This window comes from Ambystoma mexicanum, chromosome 5q (assembly GCF_040938575.1).
Source record: "Ambystoma mexicanum isolate Mex_15411 chromosome 5q, UKY_AmexF1_1, whole genome shotgun sequence".
Lineage (NCBI taxonomy): Eukaryota > Metazoa > Chordata > Amphibia > Caudata > Ambystomatidae > Ambystoma > Ambystoma mexicanum.
The window spans coordinates 568,241,285-568,253,362 of NC_090933.1; positions in this window are offsets into that span (position 1 = coordinate 568,241,285).

Genomic DNA, 12,078 nt, shown 5'->3' on the forward strand with positions numbered 1-12,078 from the left:
ACCAACACTGTTCAGTTGGAAGTGGTGGGAGTGCAGGCATATCCAGGTGGTGAGACAACTGATTTATTACATTACTGAAGTCATGTTAATGGTAGTACGTGCTCAAGTATGTTGTTTGTCCTGCATTACAGTGAGCATTTCAGGTGTAGGAAGTTTCAATTGGGGACACTGTACATCGCAACACTTGTCACGTTGTGGGGATTACTTTGTTTACCTGCACATAGCATGACATGGCATGGTGTGTTGTGTGGCGGTGCTGGGGATGGGTTGGGTGACATGGCACTGTCCTCTTGTTGCATTTAGCAAGTGGGTATTAATTTTGGCCGCTTGAATGTGTTCCTTCACAAAACTGCATTGGTGTTGTGTGTGGGTAGGGATGCACACATTGTAACACTTCCAGGTGAACAATCTCAGGCTGATATGCTTTTCACGGTTGAATCTCCAGACATTCAGGATCAGTGTCAGGTTGAGTCATCATTGATTGTCAGATGGAATGTGCCAGGCCAGTGTGCACTCCACAGGGGAGTGAATACTATGTGAAGTAATTAGCCACTAGCTGTGTACGGGCTGCCTCCCCTCGTGCCCTTTCCCCTCCCATGCGCAGCAGCTGTGCATGTGGTTGGGGATGTGGGGCCACCACCATGTCCACGGGCAGGCCCCGGCGTGTTGCAACGTTGTGCAGGACACATGCTGCCACTATGATCCTGCACACTACTGGGGGAGCGTATAACAGCTGCCCGCCAGAACGGTCAAGGGAGCAAAAGCGTGACTTTAGCACTCCGAATGTGCGCTCCACTATGCCCCGGGTTGTAATGTGGGCTGTGTTATATCTTACCTCGGGTGGCGTGGTGGGGTTCCGAATTGGCGTCATCATATGGGGGCTGAGAGGGTAGGCACTGTCCCCTGTGGAGGTGGTGATTGGTATCATTGGTGGGGTTGTGACCTTGCTCAGTATCAACATGCATGCATGTGCAGTGGCATACATACTCACCGAGAAGCCATGTATCGCCATGCCGCCCAGCATCTATGTCCTGGCATAGGGTGGACATTCGGTAAATGAAGCTGTCGTGGGTGGACCCGGGATAGTTGGCATATACTGAGGTGATGATTCCCTTGGCATTACATACTACCTGCACGTTGATGGAATGCCAGTGCTTGCGGTTCCTATAGATGTGCTCTGATGCCCTGGGGGGACGTAGAGCCACATGGGTGCAGTCGATGGCACCTAGCACTTTGGGGAATCGTGCCACTCCGTAAAAATCCAGGGCGGCAGCATGCCTTTCAGCAGGTGTTCTGGGCAGGTATATGTGCCTGCGGACTGATGGGCGTGCAGTGATGATGTCCAAGACCTGGTGTAGGCAGCGTGACTGGGTGGCCTGTGACACCCCACCCACTATGGCACTTGTCCGCTGAAATGATCCAGTGGCTAAGAATTGCAGTACATTGAGGACCTTCTCCAGGGGGCTGAGTGCTTGAGAGCACAGGGTGGGTGTTGTGAGGTCATCCTCCCACTCACTCACCAGGTCCAGTATTATGTGTGGTGGAAACCTGTACCTTCCATACACCTGGTCATCAGGCATCCCGAAAAGGCTGGTTCTGGGTGTGAATATTCTGGCCCTGACTCTCCTCCTCCTCCTCCTTTGGTAGCCCACTGCCACTGCTGCTAGGAACGGTATGTTCATCCTGGCATCTGGCTTGTTATTTGAAAAGTGCGCAAATTAATGCTTTGCGCGTGTTCTAGGCGAGCGTGTGACCCGCGCACCCCTGGAATCTAGTTCCCACTCCAATAGCGTGTGGAAATTCACACGCAGCAGCCATACAGGTGCGCTGATGTACTTGCGTGTGTAAGTGCCCGCGCACCCCTGAAATACACGTACATAGGCCAATCGCGTGTACGCGCACTTTTGTCCAATTACACGCAATGAAATACACGTACATAGGCCAATCACGCGATGACACTCTGACGTGCAGTATTTCCACGTGTGTTCCGTCATCACGTGCTGAGTGGGGAACGCCCGTGCGGGTCACGTCAGACGCGCTTACGCGCTGAGGGACTCTGGTCCAATAGAATCGCGTATGCGTGCTGACGCGCTTACGCGCTAAGGGCCTTTCCTCGGATTTCACGCTGACGTGCAGGATTTTCACGTGCCAAATCACTCCGTATCAAGCTGGCCACCCGAAAACACACGGAACACCACGCTCCTGCCCAGAAGGCCGAGTTACTGCCCCCCAGTGCCCCAAGCAGCCTCCCACATGCTATCTGCTGCTGCCTGCCTGCCTGCCTGCTGCCACCGTGCCCTGCCATTTGGTGCCTGCACATCAGCCATCTGCAGGGGTCCAGTTGCTGTGTCCACCCCTGCTGGAACTGAAGACTCCCAACTGGGATTACATCGCTCCACAGCCCAGCCCCAGGACCCAGTTGCCCACCCACACCTGCCTCTGGGGTTGCCATGTCGGGCACTTCCACATCTGGCACCAGTGGCAACCCCAGGCCAGAGGGGCAGAGGGGCACCAGCTTCACTGCCACCGAAGTTGGTGTCCTGGTGGAGCATGTCCTGGGGCAGTATGATGCCCTCTTTGGATCGTCCCGCGCCAGCAAGGAAGGACGGGAGAGGATCTGGGCCGACTGTGTGGTTGCCATCAACGCGGAGGGGGTGGCAACCCGCAACGTCCAGAAGATCAAGAAGCGCTGGGAGGACTTGAGGTCCAGGACCCTTGTGAAGGCCCGGCGCCTCGTGGAGGGGGGCCGGGGCCGCATGAGTTCCATCCAGAAGAGGGTCCTGGAACGCGTACGCCCAGCGCTCCACGCCCAGGTCCTTGAGAGGGAGGCCCGTCTGGAGTTGAGCGGTATGTGTCCAAGCATTACTGTGTGAGACAGGGCATGTTGCGGTGTGCTGGTTCTATGATACTTGCCTGTATGTGTGCCATGGGCCATGTATGCATGTATGTGTGCAGGGACATCATGGTAATGCATGTGCGACCAGTGATGTGTGACCCACATGGTTGTTGCATGTGTTGAAATGCGGCATGGGGAGCCCTATGCAGATTTTGGACATGAGAGCATGCCAGTCTCTGTACCTGGACATGGATGGGGGTGAAGGATGGGTGCTGATGCCAGGTACATATATGGTAGCCATGTCTGTGTGCCTGACCTGCGTGTCTGTGACTTGTGCATGCCATGGATGCATGACACATGTGTGTGACAATGCACAGATTCAGTGACGCACCCAACTTACCCTTGTTTCGCCTGTGTTCGGTGTGTTTGGGGCCAGATGGATGTGACTGAGGTGAAGTGTGTGCATGTGATATGCATGAGCCATGATGCATGTGAGTTACATATAATTGAATGTTTCTAGAGTCCATTGGACATGCATGGAAATGTCCATGGCATGCACCATGCCTGTTACTGTGTGTGTTTTGCCTGGACTGACCCATGTGTTGTGGAGGGACATGATGGAAGTGTACTTTGACAGTGGTGCTCATCTGCTATTGCTTCCTGTCTAGGGGACCATTGTACAGTAGCCTGATGCTTGTGTCCTTTGTTTCCCTCTACGCAGCGGCTAGTGAAGAAGAGGGCGGAGACGGCGCTGTGGAGCAAGGCGGCGGGGTTTCCCCTCACGGCTGCAGCGGAAGGGGTGGGTGAGCCCCCACAGGGGCCTGCTACGGCGGGAGACGGTGAGGAGCCATCCAGGTTGGTGGTTTGCACAGAGGAGTAGGAGGCCGACACTGGTGCACACATGGGGCCTGGTGGGAGCATCCTTGCTGGTGCAAGTGGTGCAGTCCAGGGCCAGGGGCAGGAGGCAGCACAGGTCACCGTGGAGGGGCCTGTGCATGTCACTGTCCCTGACCCTGTGAGTGCACCACCATGCACCAGCAGGGATGCCCCGTCCCAGGCCCGTCGGCAGGTAGAGGGGATGTCCATGTCACCTGACTCCCCTCCACCTGCGGACGTGGTAACCCCTGGCCGCGTGGAGAAGGTCCTGATTGGGGTCGCGATGCGCACGGCTGTGATTCGTGATGACGTGCATGCTTCCCGGGAGGAGCACGCACGTCATCACGAAGTGCACCGTGCCGACGTGGCCCAATTGGGATCGGCCATGTTCGGGGGTTTCCTGCATGTGTTGGCCAATCTGACGGCCCTCTCCTCCTCTGTGCAGGCTATCCACCGGTCGTTCTCCTTGCCGTCTTCCGGCCCAGATGCCACCAGGGCCCCCTGTGGACCTGCCCCGACCAATGCAGCCAGCTCGGTGGGGATCCCATCCCTGCCACAGTTGAGAGTCGGAGGTCCAGCAGGGATGGACAACACAGCAAGTGGACCCCAGCAGATGGAAGATGTGACGGCATCATCGGGCAGGGCACGTGCACGACGGCGTCGGTGGTTTCCATCAGCCTGGATGCCGTCGTGCTGCCAGAGGCAGTGGCGTCGGAGGCAGCAGCGGGCTCGACGTGGGAGGCATCATGGCTCGGGGCCATCAAGATCAGAGGGGCAGGCATCGGCCGGAGGGCAGGGCAACCCTGGGATGGTGGTGTGTTCCGTGTGGGAGGAGTTTGGCCAGCGGATAGGTGCGGAGCGGCAGCGGGCGGAAGAGGAGCGGCTCGCCATGGTCAGGGCGGAGTTCTCCATGCGTCGGGCATTGAGGCGGGCTGAGTGCCTCGACGAAGCTCGCAGGGAGTTTGAGGTGGACATGGGGTTGTCCCTGCGAGACCTCGGGGCCAGGACAGAGTCCCGCCTCCAGGACATCGACATGGAGTTCGATGATGCCCTGGCCAGCAACATCACCAAGTGAGCCGCAGGACTTGCCCGCTGCCTTTGTATATAGTTATTTAGTTAGTTAGTGCTAGGTTTCCTTTATTGATTTTTATTATTTTGGACCGCTCGGACAATGGCCACTTTTTTGTACATATATTTTCATTAGTTAGTGGTAGGTTTCATTTTTGGTGTTGGGCTCATGGACCCTGGAACATTCCTGTATATAGTTTGTTTTTTTGGGAGATACATTTTTTTAATTTCTTATTATTTTCACCATGACGTAATGGTTTTTCATTAATTTCCTATGACATGATATTGCTTTGGACAAAATCATTTTAATTTTTTATTCCTTTGTTTTTTTGTTTATCACTTTTGTTCTCGGTCATGGGCCATTTATTTACTTAGCCACATCGTTGTATGTTTGAAAAGTTCACTTATTTTTGGTATTTAATACATTTTTTATATTTTCTTACACTTGTGTTATTTTCTCATTGGTTTGTTACATGTCATGATATGGGTTTTGACATTCACTTGCACCCATTGTGTGTGTGTGTGTGACAGACATGTGTTCTTTTGCATACTTGGCATTGGGGTTGTGTCATGTGATTGCATTCACTATGTGGGTGGATGCAATCCTTGCCTGGGTGTTTGTGCTGGGTATGCTGGCCATTACTGCCATGATTGTGTATCGTCAGGACCTGGGGCCAGGGGGACATGTGTGGGGGCCTGCTGGCAGGTTCCCCACAGTGCTGGGGGGTGGGGGTGGTGGGAGACATGAGTGGGGGCCTGGTGGAGGGTGCCCCTGGATGGTGGGGGGTGGGGGTGGTGGGAGACATGGTTGGGGGCCTGGTGGAGGGTACCCCTGGTGACTGGGGGGGTGGGGGTGGTGGGAGACATGAGTGGGGGCCTGGTGGAGGGTGCCCCTGGTGACTGGGGGGGTGGGGGTGATAGGGGACATGAGTGGGGGCCTGGTGGAGGGTGCCCCTGGATGGTGGGGGGTGGGGGTGGTGGGAGACATGAGTGGGGGCCTGGTGGAGGCTGCCCCTGCACTGCTGGGGGGTGGGGGTGGTGGGAGACATGAGTGGGGGCCTGGTGGATGGTGCCCCTGGTGACTGGGGGGGTGGGGGTGGTGGGAGACATGAGTGGGGGCCTGGTGGAGGGTGCCCCTGGTGGCGGGGGGTGGGGGTGGTGGGAGACATGGGTGGGGGCCTGGTGGAGGCTGCCCCTGGATGGTGGGGGGTGGGGGTGGTGGGAGACATGAGTGGGGGCCTGGTGGACGGTGCCCCTGGTGACTGGGGGGGTGGGGGTGGTGGGAGACATGGTTGGGGGCCTGGTGGAGGGTGCCCCTGGATGGTGGGGGGTGGGGGTGGTGGGAGACATGAGTGGGGGCCTGGTGGAGGGTGCCCCTGGTGACTGGGGGGGTGGGGGTGATAGGGGACATGAGTGGGGGCCTGGTGGAGGGTGCCCCTGCACTGCTGGGGGGTGGGGGTGGTGGGAGACATGAGTGGGGGCCTGGTGGAGGGTGCCCCTGGATGGTGGGGGGTGGGGGTCGTGGGAGACATGAGTGGGGGCCTGGTGGAGGGTGCCCCTGGTGGCGGGGGGTGGGGGTGATAGGGGACATGAGTGGGGGCCTGGTGGAGGCTGCCCCTGCACTGCTGGGGGGTGGGGGTGGTGGGAGACATGGGTGGGGGCCTGGTGGAGGCTGCCCCTGGATGGTGGGGGGTGGGGGTGGTGGGAGACATGAGTGGGGGCCTGGTGGACGGTGCCCCTGGTGACTGGGGGGGTGGGGGTGGTGGGTGACATGAGTGGGGGCCTGGTGGATGGTGCCCCTGGTGACTGGGGGGGTGGGGGTGGTGGGAGACATGAGTGGGGGCCTGGTGGAGGGTGCCCCTGGTGGCGTGGGGGTGGGGGCGGTGGGAGACATGGGTGGGGGCCTGGTGGAGGCTGCCCCTGGATGGTGGGGGGTGGGAGACATGAGTGGGGGCCTGGTGGACGGTGCCCCTGGTGACTGGGGGGGTGGGGGTGATAGGGGACATGAGTGGGGGCCTGGTGGAGGGTGCCCCTGCACTGCTGGGGGGTGGGGGTGGTGGGAGACATGAGTGGGGGCCTGGTGGAGGGTGCCCCTGGATGGTGGGGGGTGGGGGTGGTAGGAGACATGAGTGGGGGCCTGGTGGAGGGTGCCCCTGGTGGCGGGGGGTGGGGGTGATAGGGGACATGAGTGGGGGCCTGGTGGAGGCCGCCCCTGCACTGCTGGGGGGTGGGGGTGGTGGGAGACATGGGTGGGGGCCTGGTGGAGGCTGCCCCTGGATGGTGGGGGGTGGGGGTGGTGGGAGACATGAGTGGGGGCCTGGTGGACGGTGCCCCTGGTGACTGGGGGGGTGGGGGTGGTGGGTGACATGAGTGGGGGCCTGGTGGATGGTGCCCCTGGTGACTGGGGGGGTGGGGGTGGTGGGTGACATGAGTGGGGGCCTGGTGGAGGGTGCCCCTGGTGACTGGGGGGGTGGGGGTGGTGGGAGACATAGTTGGGGGCCTGGTGGAGGGTGCCCCTGGATGGTGGGGGGTGGGGGTGGTGGGAGACATGGTTGGGGGCCTGGTGGAGGGTGCCCCTGGTGACTGGGGGGGTGGGGGTGGTGGGAGACATGAGTGGGGGCCTGGTGGAGGGTACCCCTGGTGACTGGGGGGGTGGGGGTGGTGGGAGACATGAGCAGGTGTGCAGGGTAGTCCCCTGTTTTGTGGGCTGCCTGCAGGGGCCGTCGAGGGTGACAGGACCCACCCAGCCTAATCGCGTGTGTAACTTCGCACGCACCCCTGTAATACACGTACCAAGCCAAATCGCGTGTGATAATTCCCGCGCACCCCTGAAATACACGCGCCCAGGCTATTCGCGTGTGGAAATTCCCGCGCACCCCTGAAATACACGCGCCCAGGCTATTCGCGTGTGGAAATTCCCACGCACCCCTGAAATACACGTACCCTGCTGTAATCGCGTGTGGGACTTCCCGCGCACCCCTGTAATACACGCGCCCAGCCTATTCGCGTGTGGAAATTCCCGCGCACCCCTGAAATACACGCGCCCAGGCTATTCGCGTGTGATAATTCCCGCGCACCCCTGAAATACACGCGCCCAGGCTATTCGCGTGTGGAAATTCCCGCGCACCCCTGAAATACACGCGCCCAGGCTATTCGCGTGTGGAAATTCCCGCCCACCCCTGAAATACACGTAAACTGCTGTAATCGCGTGTGGGACTTCCCGCGCACCCCTGTAATACACGCGCCCAGCCTATTCGCGTGTGGAAATTCCTGCGCACCCCTGAAATACACGCGGCCAGGCTATTCGCATGTGGAACTTCCCGCGCACCCCTGAAATACACGTACCCTGCTGTAATCGCGTGTGGGACTTCCCGCGCACCCCTGAAATGCACGCGGACAGGCTATTCGCGTGTGGAACTTCCCGCGCACCCCTGAAATACACGTACCCTGCTGTAATCGCGTGTGGGACTTCCCGCGCACCCCTGAAATACACGCGGCCAGGCTATTCGCGTGTGGAAATTCCCGCGCACCCCTGAAATACACGTACCCTGGCTTTTCGCGTGTGGGACTTCCCGCGCACCCCTGGTATTCCCGTAGCCTAGCTTTTCGCGTGTGAAACTTCCCGCGCACCCCTGAAATGGACGTAGCCTGGGATTTCGCGTGTGAAACATTCCCGCGCACCCCTGAAATGGAAGTAGCCTGGGATTTCGCGTGTGAAACTTCCCCGCGCACCCCTGTAATGGACGTACCCTGGCTTTTCGCGTGTGGGACTTCCCGCGCACCCCTGGAATTCCCGTAGCCTAGCTTTTCGCGTGTGAAACTTCCCGCGCACCCCTGAAATGGACATAGCCTGGGATTTGACGTGTGAAACTTCCCGCGCACCCTTGAAAATCGCATGGGCCGCTTGCCGTGATGGTCCAGGGTTAGCGCATCCCCTTGCGCTGGTTTGTGATTTTTATGAGATTTCCCAGCGCAAGGGGCGTTCCTGGGGGCGTAACTGGCACTGCAGCGAGTCGCTGCGCCACTGTGCGCCACGGCTGCCTGGGGAAGCTAAAATCCATGAATACGCTGTGCGCCGGATTCGGTTTTGGCGCACGCGGCTGGCGCAGACTATCGCACGCGCACGCTGTGCGCCAGCCGCGTGCGCTACTTGTGCGCTGAATTCTATGAATTACCCTGAAAATGTGTTAGTCGAGGGCGCTGGATGAGTGTATTTTAAATAGTTACAGCCAGGAAAGTAATGTCACAGTTACAACCCTAGACAGATATTTTTCTTGTGTTTTCCATTTCATTTTAAAAGTGTCAAATATAGATGTAGCTTTTTTAAAGTGTTGAAAAGCAGATACTGTGAGTCAAGGTCTTTTTGACATTAATGGTTTGAATTTCAATGCTAGTACAGTGATATGTGGATCCTGTTATGTGGGAGGTGACCATTCATCCCAGAGAAAGCAACTGCAGATCAATTGTATTTTTCAATATTTCATTTTCATTTTTGAATCACAAAACAAGTTATGTGAGATCGCTGGGCATTGCATGTCTTGTGTTGATATTTTGCATAATTCTAATCTTCTATAAAGAACTAAAGAGAAAGATGAATTAGCCTTAGAGTACTTATTATGTGTTCAGATTTCTTGTGTTGGGATACAGATTGATTCAGAACAGGTTGTAAACTCATGTTACCACAGGAGGTAGTTCACTTTATCGCATGTGCTAAAATAAAAAACAAAACTGGTCCCTGTGAATTGGGTCCTTCTCAGGGGCTGTTTATATGAATGTCAGTATTCAGATCTTTCTACTGTGAACAACGAAAAGGATTCTACCATTCCTTTCATTTGCCAACAAAACACTATCACCACTCTCATAATGTCCAGAGTAGATTACGCTAACAGCCTATATGCAGTGTGTTTTGGAGAGCCTGAGACTGCCTGAACTCTTGCTACTCAACCTTGTTGGAGTCTGTATACCATTTTCATCACTGCTTCCTCGAAGAAGCAGCTTAAAACAACCAGCACACACAGAGCGCGTGGTGTGCGTAGTGTGTTTTGAACAGCCTGAGACTGCCTGGGCTCTTTCCTTTGCTACTTGACCTTGTTGGAGTCTGTCTACCATTTTCATCACTGCTTCCTGCAGGAAGCAGCTTAAAATACCCAGCACACACGGAGCGCGTGGTGTGGGCAGTGTGTTTTGAACAGCCTGAGACTGCCTGGGCTCTTTCCTTTGCTACTTGACCTTGTTGGAGTCTGTCTACCATTTTCATCACTGCTTCCTGGAGGAAGCAGCTTAAAACACCCAGCACACATGGAGCATGTGGTGTGCGCAGTGTGTTTTGGCATTTGGGTGTGAGGGTGCGAGGATGCCTGATGCAGGAAGAACTTTGCCTAAATCCGGCTCTCGATGTGATTGCTCCCCTCCCCCTCACACTAGACTCCAAATGCGCCATTGGAATTCTGTTTTGGCAGTGAAATATCTGAGCGCGGAAACTGATCCCGAAATTGAGATGACAAGATCAATATGCTTAAGTACCAACTACAACGCAATCAATAATGACAATGCTTCTATTTGTGCTAAGATTCGCAGTGAGGGTGAAAAATGTTTGGCGCTGAGCCCCGAAAGGCAATTGACATTTGGCGTTGAGGCACTCTGTATCAAGAGCCTTTAAATGTCCTTGCCCTCTCAGCTTTACGCACTGCCACAAGCACTTTGATCCCCCTACTCAGCCCGCTACACTGACTTTACCTGGAGGGGTGTTGCCGGGTCAGGGGTCCAGCGATGAGGTGGGTGATGGCTCGCTAGCGGCTCCAGATATCCTTTCAGTGGAGACGTGGCAGGCGAGGGGTGACGTGCCTGGAGGAGGCTGCGCTTCTGCTGATTCTGTCCCCGGTGATGGTCAGGGGTCTGTCTGTGCTGCAGCGGCCCGGGCGTGTGGAGCGCCTGGGGTGCCGACGTGCGATGAGGTGGATGGAGCAGAGTCACCTAACTCCACTGATATGATTGTCCTTCTCTCGCAATCCAACCCTTTCCACCTGCAGGGGAGCCCTGACGCCTTCGCCACCAGTGAAAGCGGCAACACAAACCACTTGCAAATATTTGACGCTGAAGCTGAAAGAGAGCCCTGGGTGCCAACTGTGCCTCACTTGAGGGTTTTAGCATGGCGCTCACATAAAACGCTGAAAGCAAACAAGACCAGCACGGAGGGCGTTAAATCCTTTGAATCTGCAGCCCAGATCACGAAATCTGTCTCTTGCACAGTAAACTTAGCTAGTGTTGGCTTACAAGTTGACTCAATGCCAAACACCAATGGAAGTCCCCATGCCGTGGATGACGAGGTTTTCTGCCATTCAAATTTGCAGATGCATCTGTTTAATGGGAAAGGTGAGCAACTCATAAGCAACAACAATAGAAGGAACTCCATAGAAGTTGTCAATAAGATTCTGTATGACATATCCCAAATGAACAAGTCCTGTACCATACATAATAAAACTGAAGACGGGGCTTTGGGACTCGGAAAAAAGCCATATGACCCCTATGAGAGAGATGCTGGGGTCAATGGGTTCAACTGGAAAAATCTCACATGGAGACACAGTCTTCCCCTGGAACTGTGATCAGAGCCTTCAAAGGCGGGTGGATTTGACTGCCTCCCCACCACTGTCTTGTTCTCAAGCCCGGCGCCCAATCTGTCAAGGATTTACATGCACTCCAACAATAAAAAAGGGGAAAAAATTAAACTAACGCATCCAACAACTAATCAGAATGAAGGAAGTCACAACTCAAGTTCATCTTCTTTTGAGTCTCATACAACGTACTCCTCAATTATAGAACATGAATATCCAAAAGTCAGACGCTCAAAAGTGCCACAACTACAAAAACAATAACATCACTCAAGACAAACATCTTATAAGAGCCTGATCAAAGAGTTACAACCCTTGTTAATGTCCTCAATGGCAATCACTATTGCACCATTCCTAAAGTTATATGAGCAAACTATTGATCATTTCAAGGATTTAACAACTCTGGTGGCATTAATGAATTAAAAATTAGTAAAAGTGCAAAGAGACATCATCTTCTCCAAAAAGGCTTATGTAGAATGGGAAAAAAATCGAGGCATCACTTGCCACAATTATTGAACAAAAGGAAAATAACAGACTGGACAAAAAACTACTTGCTGAGATTGCAAGAGTAGTGCTGAGCCTTCCTCAACATAAATCGCTGTATGCTCAAGTAAAAAATGGCGTTCAATCTCAAGACTGCATCTCTAATATGTACATATGACAGACAAAAATGTTAGTGGAAATTGCAAA